The sequence below is a fragment of the Babylonia areolata genome, chromosome 4, assembly GCF_041734735.1.
Source record: "Babylonia areolata isolate BAREFJ2019XMU chromosome 4, ASM4173473v1, whole genome shotgun sequence".
Lineage (NCBI taxonomy): Eukaryota > Metazoa > Mollusca > Gastropoda > Neogastropoda > Buccinidae > Babylonia > Babylonia areolata.
Genome location: NC_134879.1, coordinates 1,620,348 through 1,627,847, shown reverse-complemented (window position 1 = coordinate 1,627,847; position 7,500 = coordinate 1,620,348). Strand labels below are relative to the sequence as shown.

The window sequence follows — 7,500 nt, the reverse complement described above, 5'->3', positions numbered from 1 at the left end:
GCTCAAGGAGGCGTCACTGCGTTCGGACAAAACCATATACGCTACACCACATCTGCCAAGCAGATGCCTGACCAGCAGCGTAACCCAACGCGCTTAGTCAGGCCTTGAGAAAAAAACAAACAAACAAACAAACAAAAAAAAAACAACAACAAAAAACGCGGGAACAAATAATAGACAAGCTTGCACAAATAAATAAATAAATAAATAATTATAATATAGAAAAAGGTAGCAGTAACAATACTAGTAATACCAATAAAATGATAATAATAAAACATAAATAAATGAATAAGACAACAATGGTGACAAATAAGCGAACAAATGTAAAACATGAAGACACACACTCACACCCACCCACACATGCATAACAGAAACGCACCAAACATGCAGTTTCACATATATGAAAGCACAGTCAAACACATATAAACGTACATGAGCTCCAACACACACACACACGCATTACCGTGCACTTCCTCTAGCCCCCTCCTCCACACACTCATTTCCAGTCTAAGTATCGCAGCTTCCACGGCACACACACACACACACACACACAAACACACACTCACAGACATGAACACTTACTTGTCACGGGAAAATCATGGATAAGTCGCAGCCACACATTTCGCGCTACACGCTGTGAAAGTGACCAAGGGCTAAAAATATCAAATTTCACTTTTTCGTATATTCACATTCTATAATGTTTTTTTTCTGCTATGTTCCAAAGTATTATATACAAATATAAAGTAATTCTACTCTTTTGCCCCACTTTCGAACACGATTTCGAACAGAAAAAAATTGCGTGTCAAGCGTAAGAACATAACCTCCAGGTTGTAAACAGGTCTCTAGTTCTATTTCCACACTGTTCTCAATCAGTTTCTGTGTGTTTATGTGTAGTAATTCGAAGTTTTTTGTGAGACCGCGTGATTTGAGCGACTTATCCATGACAGACACTGGCCGACACTCGATTCATGACTGCTAAAACTTTGATCGCCGACTTCAATTATTTCCAAAAGTAGCACGCTTGTACTGTCCACATCTTGATTTTCAGTGCTCTCCGTGTTTTGTGAAAGCCACAATAATTGCCTGAAGTGGGTGACTGTGATTGTGTTTTGCGAACATGAAGCACAATGGCGACGCAGAGACTGACGCACACAGATATCCAAGCTGTTGTCGGAAACGATGGATTTCACCTCGCCAGAACTCGTTGAAGCAGTGACAGAATACTTTGGTGATGAAAAATCATCAGAAATCAATGATTTTAGCAGTGACGATGAAGAAAACCAACCTTTGCCGGAGGAGAATGGGGATGAACACGAAGACCCAGACTCTGGTGAGTTTGCTTCGCCACCATCATTCACGAAGCTTTCGCTTCGATTTTTAGTTTGACGCGTTTTAAAAATTTTGTGAATTTATGGTGAACTAGAATTACTTACATGAAAGGAATAACATGTGTCGTTTGATTACTGTAAATGGTAACCCGACTAATTGGAAACATTCACCTAAAAGTAGTAAAACAAGTGACAATGTTGACAAGTGGATGCTATTTTTAGAAACAAACTTACAAGGCACAAGCTGCAGTTGGGAAAGCTCTTCACTACCAAAGATTATCAGTAATCATGGCATGTTTTCACACTTTACTGAAGGTGTTTGAGATATTTCACAGTCTATAAGTCTGTAAAGAAAAAGAAGAAATGTATAATGCATTTCAAATGCTTGAGAATGTGTAATCAAGTGTTTATTTGTGACTATTTTGTGTAGTCATTGTCAGTGTGTGTGTGTGTGTGTGTGTGTGTGTGTGTGTGTGTGTGTTGATGATGATGATGATTGTGTCAGCCTGTGTATTGTCTGTGTGCATGCATGATGTTAATTACATGCATGTGTTTGCATGCATGTATGATTTCATGAGTGTGCTTGTGTGCATGTGTGTGTGTGTGTGTGTGTGTGTGTGTGTGTGTGTGTGTGTGTGTGTAGTAGTAGTAGTAGTAGTAGTAGTAGTAGTAGTAGTCTTCAGTTTAACGTCTTCCACTTTAAGTGATATTAGACGAAAAAAAAAGAAAAAAAAAAAAAAGAAGGGTGGTGGGGAGTGGTGGTGGGAACGGTATTGGGCAGAGGGTGATGAATGATGTGTGTGTATGTGTGTGTGTGTGGTGGGGAAAGATACAGAGCATTGGAAAAATAAGACATTAAAAGGGGAGACATAAGCACAATATAGAAGGAAACGCTAACATCAAACAACTGTAACAACTATAACAAATGTCCAATTGGACTACGCAGCAAACCTTCTGCAATAGCAGATAACATCTTGAAATTGTCAAAAATACATTCAAAAGAATTTTCCGAGAAGTTTGGTAAAAACGATTTCAGACTCTGACATTCAAAGAGCATGTGTTTGCTTGAAATAGATTCTCCACATATGCATTTAACATCCCTGCTGAACTTTGTTATAAAAGCGTTCAACTTTATCCTGTGTGTGTGTGTGTGTGTGTGTGTGTGTGTGTGTGTGTGTGCGCTCTAATACTTTTTATGTGTTTATGTATGTGTGTATACTTGATTTCTTCTTCTTATTATCAGTTTCATATTTGGCGAAATTTTAATCATTACTTAATTGTACTTTGTAGGTCTTACTTACTGGATATCTTTTCACCTATGGGACTCCAGGAAGACCAAAGAATACCAAAAGAGGACAAGGTGCACAGAATAAACTTCACATGTGATTCAGACTGAACTGTGTTTCCAAAGTGTGTGGATAACTTTGGTGAGTACCATTATGTTATTATGTTGTTTTGTTTTGTATCGCCTGCCTGTCTTCAATAACGGTGTCATACAGGTACACTCCGGTGTGTCACCACAGGGGTAGCACAGATATAACACATGTATACAAGCCATCTCATGCAGATCAAAGCTCATACATTCCTGTACATTGTCAGAAAGTTTGGAGTGATTCTGATTAGTAGTTGTTGTTGGTTTTTTTCTACAACATCGCCCATATCTCAGTGTTTACACCCAGTGAGCATGATTTTGGGATAATATTTTGACAAAACAGCAATTATTTGGTGACACTGAGCGCATTTCCAAAGTTCTCTGAGTCTTTCCTGACATTTTGGTGCCAGTCACTTGCTGTTGAAAATTTTTTTATGAAAAAGTCATAACTATGTGAATGTTCCCAAACTTTAAACCCAGTTTTCTCAGACGTACGTCAGCGACCGCCAAGAGACTCAAATGCATGCATCTCAGTAACTAATAAAGATAATTGAATTCTGTTTTCTGTGTCTTATTCAGAATTCTCTCTACTTTCAGATAAACCTATTATCTCATTTTTGTAAATTTTGACCCTGACCCATGATTTTTGCGTGCACCATCACATATTATAAACATACGTGAAGTGCATTTATCCCAAAATGCAATTAAGACGTAATCACACAGCGAATTTGTCAATAAGTCAACCCAGAAACATGCGGTTCGTTAAGTCAAAACTGCATTCGTTGTTATTGTAAGTAAAATGATTGAACGGGTTAGCAAACGTTTGTTTTTAATCATTATCGTGAGTGACAAAACGAAATTTCGAAACATTGGATTTCGACATATGTAGCAATTTGTAGCACTAACCCCCCCCCCCCCACCCCCACCCCCTCCCCCACTCTTGTCGTGTGATACAGCCCATTGCGGGTCACTGCGTTACAAAATGGCAGCCAGTATTGGCCGACATAATTTTGTACAAAGTATGAACGCAGAGACCTTGGGGAGTTTCATGATCTCTCTGATTGTACACCCTTTGAAGAAACGGGGTGAAAAAACCCCACCACCACCACCACCCCGAACTATTATCGAAAAAAAAAGAAGAAAAAAAAAGTTTTGAAATTCCATGATGTTGTTCTTGCCCCATTGCCTTCTTCAGTGAAGCGTCAAGTTCATTGATATTATTGTGTGTACTGATCGTGAACAGTTAGTGTAGACTGTTTTGGATGTGTTTGTGTTCCATCAATGTTTTGTACAAAAGTGAGAAGAAGAAAACACATACCCGACACTTGACTTGCTGAACAACAATTAGAGAAAAGAAAACAACAACAACAACATCATCTAAACAACAACAAAACAACCCAGCAACCAGCGTTAGCTGTGCTTGGCTATGTGTGTATACATATGTATGTGTACATAACTACATGCATGTATATGAATGTGTATTGTGTGCGCGTGCGTTTATGTAAGTTTGTGCCTGCCTATGTGTGCGTATGTGTTAGGGTAGCTGTTAGATACACATGTATTGTTAAAATGTATGTACGCAGTGTGTGTGTGTGTGTGTGTGTGTGTGTGTAGTCATATTTTGGTGTGTGTATGTAACATAGGTGTAATGTTTTATGTTTACAAAGCGTTTTTGTAAAGCACCTAGAGCAGATTTCTGGACAGTGTGCTATATAAGTATCCATTATTATTATTATAACCAACCAAATCCCCAAAGTGGGAACTGTTTTGTGGCTGAGTCAGTCCAGAAAGGAAAGCGGCACCACCCGACGACTGACGTTTCTGTGTCGTCTGAGTGAGAGAAAGCGTGTAGACAGAACACAGCAACACAATTTCTGACTAGATGACATTTTAGTTTTTTTGCCGACGGGCAAAGTTTTAGCGTGACACCGAAAGCACTTGATGAGTAATGCTTATGTTCATGTATATCTATCTAGCTGTGTGTGTGTGTGTGTGTGTGTGTGTGTGTGTAAAAAAACGATTCTCTTTCTCTTTCCATGCAACAATATTGAAACTTCTTACACATGGTTACCTTTTGACCTTTTCTCCTCCATACAGCTATGTCGAAACTTAAACCATTTACAGTCAGCCAGGAAGTGCTGGCTCTTGAAAAAAACAAAAAAAACAACAAAAAAAAAACAACCCCCAGAGCCACGGATCTGAGAAAACGGGGAAAAAAGGTTAATGTATAAAAGGAAGGTCACTGGTGTAAAAAAAAAAAAAAAGAAAAGAAAAAAGAAAAGCACGAAAAGAAGAAAAGCTGCGCTACAGCAGCGTTTTAGTTTCCTGGCGGTTGTGGCTGCGAATGTGGGAAAATGGATTGTTCGAACGCCGCTACACAGTAGGTCGTAGCGTGACTCAAAAGCAAGCGCTTCGTTTCTAGCTCTCTCTCTCTCTCACGTCCTGCGATTGCTCAAAGATCGTCATGTGTCGCCCACGGCCTTCCCTCGAGCTCATTTGCATTGCACATCCTCTGTTCATTTGCCTGCCAGTGCCTGTGTCAGCTTGTAGGGTAGTGGTTGGGGCTGTTTCTGTTTCGTTTCCCGTTCTTCACTACACCTTGAGAGGCTGTAGTGTGTATGTTGTGCTGGGCCTTTGTTCGATTTCGTGGGTCTTTTTTGTTTATGTGTCGTTTTAAGCAAGCAAGCACACACACACACACACACACACACACACACACACACTAGCGTTTACAGACATATGCATGCACGCACTCATGCGCACGTGCAATGCAGTGCGAGTGCTCACAACGACGAAACACGCACGGACGTATATTCTGACAACTTCTATTGATCCAAAGGCTTTGTACGTGTACCGCTTGTACAACACACAGACTGCCGACTTCTCCCATAAAGCGCCGGTATTATTCTGCTGCTTCTGTGTTCGTGGGACTACAGATGCCACCACGGGTCAGTAGCGGCTATGTACGAGTGGCCCTTTACGTGAATGTCCAGTTTTCTTTTTTTTTTATCCTGCCATTAAGGCGGCCATACCTCGTTCTCGGGGATGGGGAAGGGTAGGAATGTGTATGAGATGGGCATGTTCCTCAATTCATTATCTCTCCCCCCCCCTCCTGAAATGGGCATGTTCCTCAATTCATATCCCCCCTCCCCCTGAAATGGGCATGTTCCTTAATTCATTATCCCCCCCCCCCCTGAAATGGGCATGTTCCTTAATTCATTATCCCCCCCCCCCCCCTGAAATGGGCATGTTCCTTAATTCATTACCCCCCCCCCCCTGAAATGGGCATGTTCCTCAATTTATTACCCCCCCCCCCTGGAATGGGCATGTTCCTTAATTCATTAACACCCCCCCCCCCCTGAAATGCTGAAATGGGCATGTTCCTCAATTTATTAACCCCCCCCCCCCTGGAATGGGCATGTTCCTTAATTCATTAACACCCCCCCCCCCCCCCTGAAATGCTGAAATGGGCATGTTCCTCAATTTATTAACCCCCCCCCCCCCCCCCCCCGACATGGGCATGTTCCTTAATTCACTAAACCCCCCCCCCCCCCCCTGAAATGCTGAAATGGGCATGTTCCTCAATTCATTCTCCCCCCCCCCCCTGAAATGGGCATGTTCCTTAATTCATTATCCCCACTCCCCCCCCCCCCCCCCCCTGAAATGCTGACTTGGGATTTCCTGATATTTAACGTGCGTAACTGATTTTCTGCACACGAAGGGAATGAAGATACTAACATTATGATGACCCAGCAGTTCGGAAGAAAAAAACACAAATCAACAACAACAATCCAAATTCTGTAGAAAAATCCACTTCGATAGGAAAAGCAAAAAAAAAAAAAAAAACCGCACGCAGGAAAAAACAAAACAAAACAAAACAAAAAAAAAAGGGTGGCGCTGTAGTGTAGCGACGTGCTCTCCCTGGGGAGAGCAGCCCGGATTTCACACAGAGGAATCTGTTGTGATAAAAAAGAAATACAAATACAAACACAAATAGCTAACAGTTCCACTGCATCTATCTAACCTTGATATCGCTCCGCCATGGCCAGAGTTCATTTCCCATGCAGAGAAGAACCGATCAATACTGTTGTCACACAGCCGCCGTGGCTCAAGTCTTATTTCCCTGATACAGTCTCTTGTGCATTTCTCCTGACCCGCGCCCTCCCTATTCGTCGGCACGCGTGTACACAACACACACAACGCGCACACATCTATAGATGAGCGCAAGCTGACGCGCGCGCGCGCACGCACACGCACAAACACAAATAATTATACGCTGCACACGCTCAGAAGGCGGTGGACGCGAACTCGCACAGAGAGAGGGAGAGAGAGACAGAGACAGACAGAGACGGAGAGTGAGTGAGAGTGTAAGAGTGAGTGAGAGAGAGAGAGAGAGAGAGATTGGGAGTACAGAGAGAAAGACAGACAGATAGAGAGAAAGAGAGAGTGTGTGTGTCTCTGAGAGAGAGGGAGAGAGAGAGAGAGAGTGTGTATGTGTCTCTGAGAGAGAGGGAGAGAGAGAGAGAGTGTGTGTGTCTCTGAGAGAGATGGAGAGAGAAACAGAGAGACAGACAGACAGACAGAGACAGAGATGGGGAAAAGGGAGTTAAGGAGAAGACGTTTTTATCGAACCAGGCCTTCTGATCATGTCGAGAGAGAGAGAGAGAGAGAGAGAGGGGTGGTCACAATGGGAGAGCGCGCTGTAATGTTGAAATGCATACACGAACATAATTATGCTTCTTCACATTGATCTGTGGATGGCGTGACAAAGAGAGAGAGAGAGAGAGAGAGGGGGGGTAGTGG

The 7,500-nt window shown here is 42.3% G+C and overlaps 1 long non-coding RNA gene across 1 annotated transcript in view; it reads right to left on the bottom strand.

Annotated features, from left to right (window-relative positions):
* The window catches only part of LOC143280773 (uncharacterized), a 121,226-nt gene that overhangs the window by 12,650 nt on the left and 101,076 nt on the right, over positions 1 to 7,500 (bottom strand). The gene's annotated exons all lie outside the window — the stretch shown is intronic.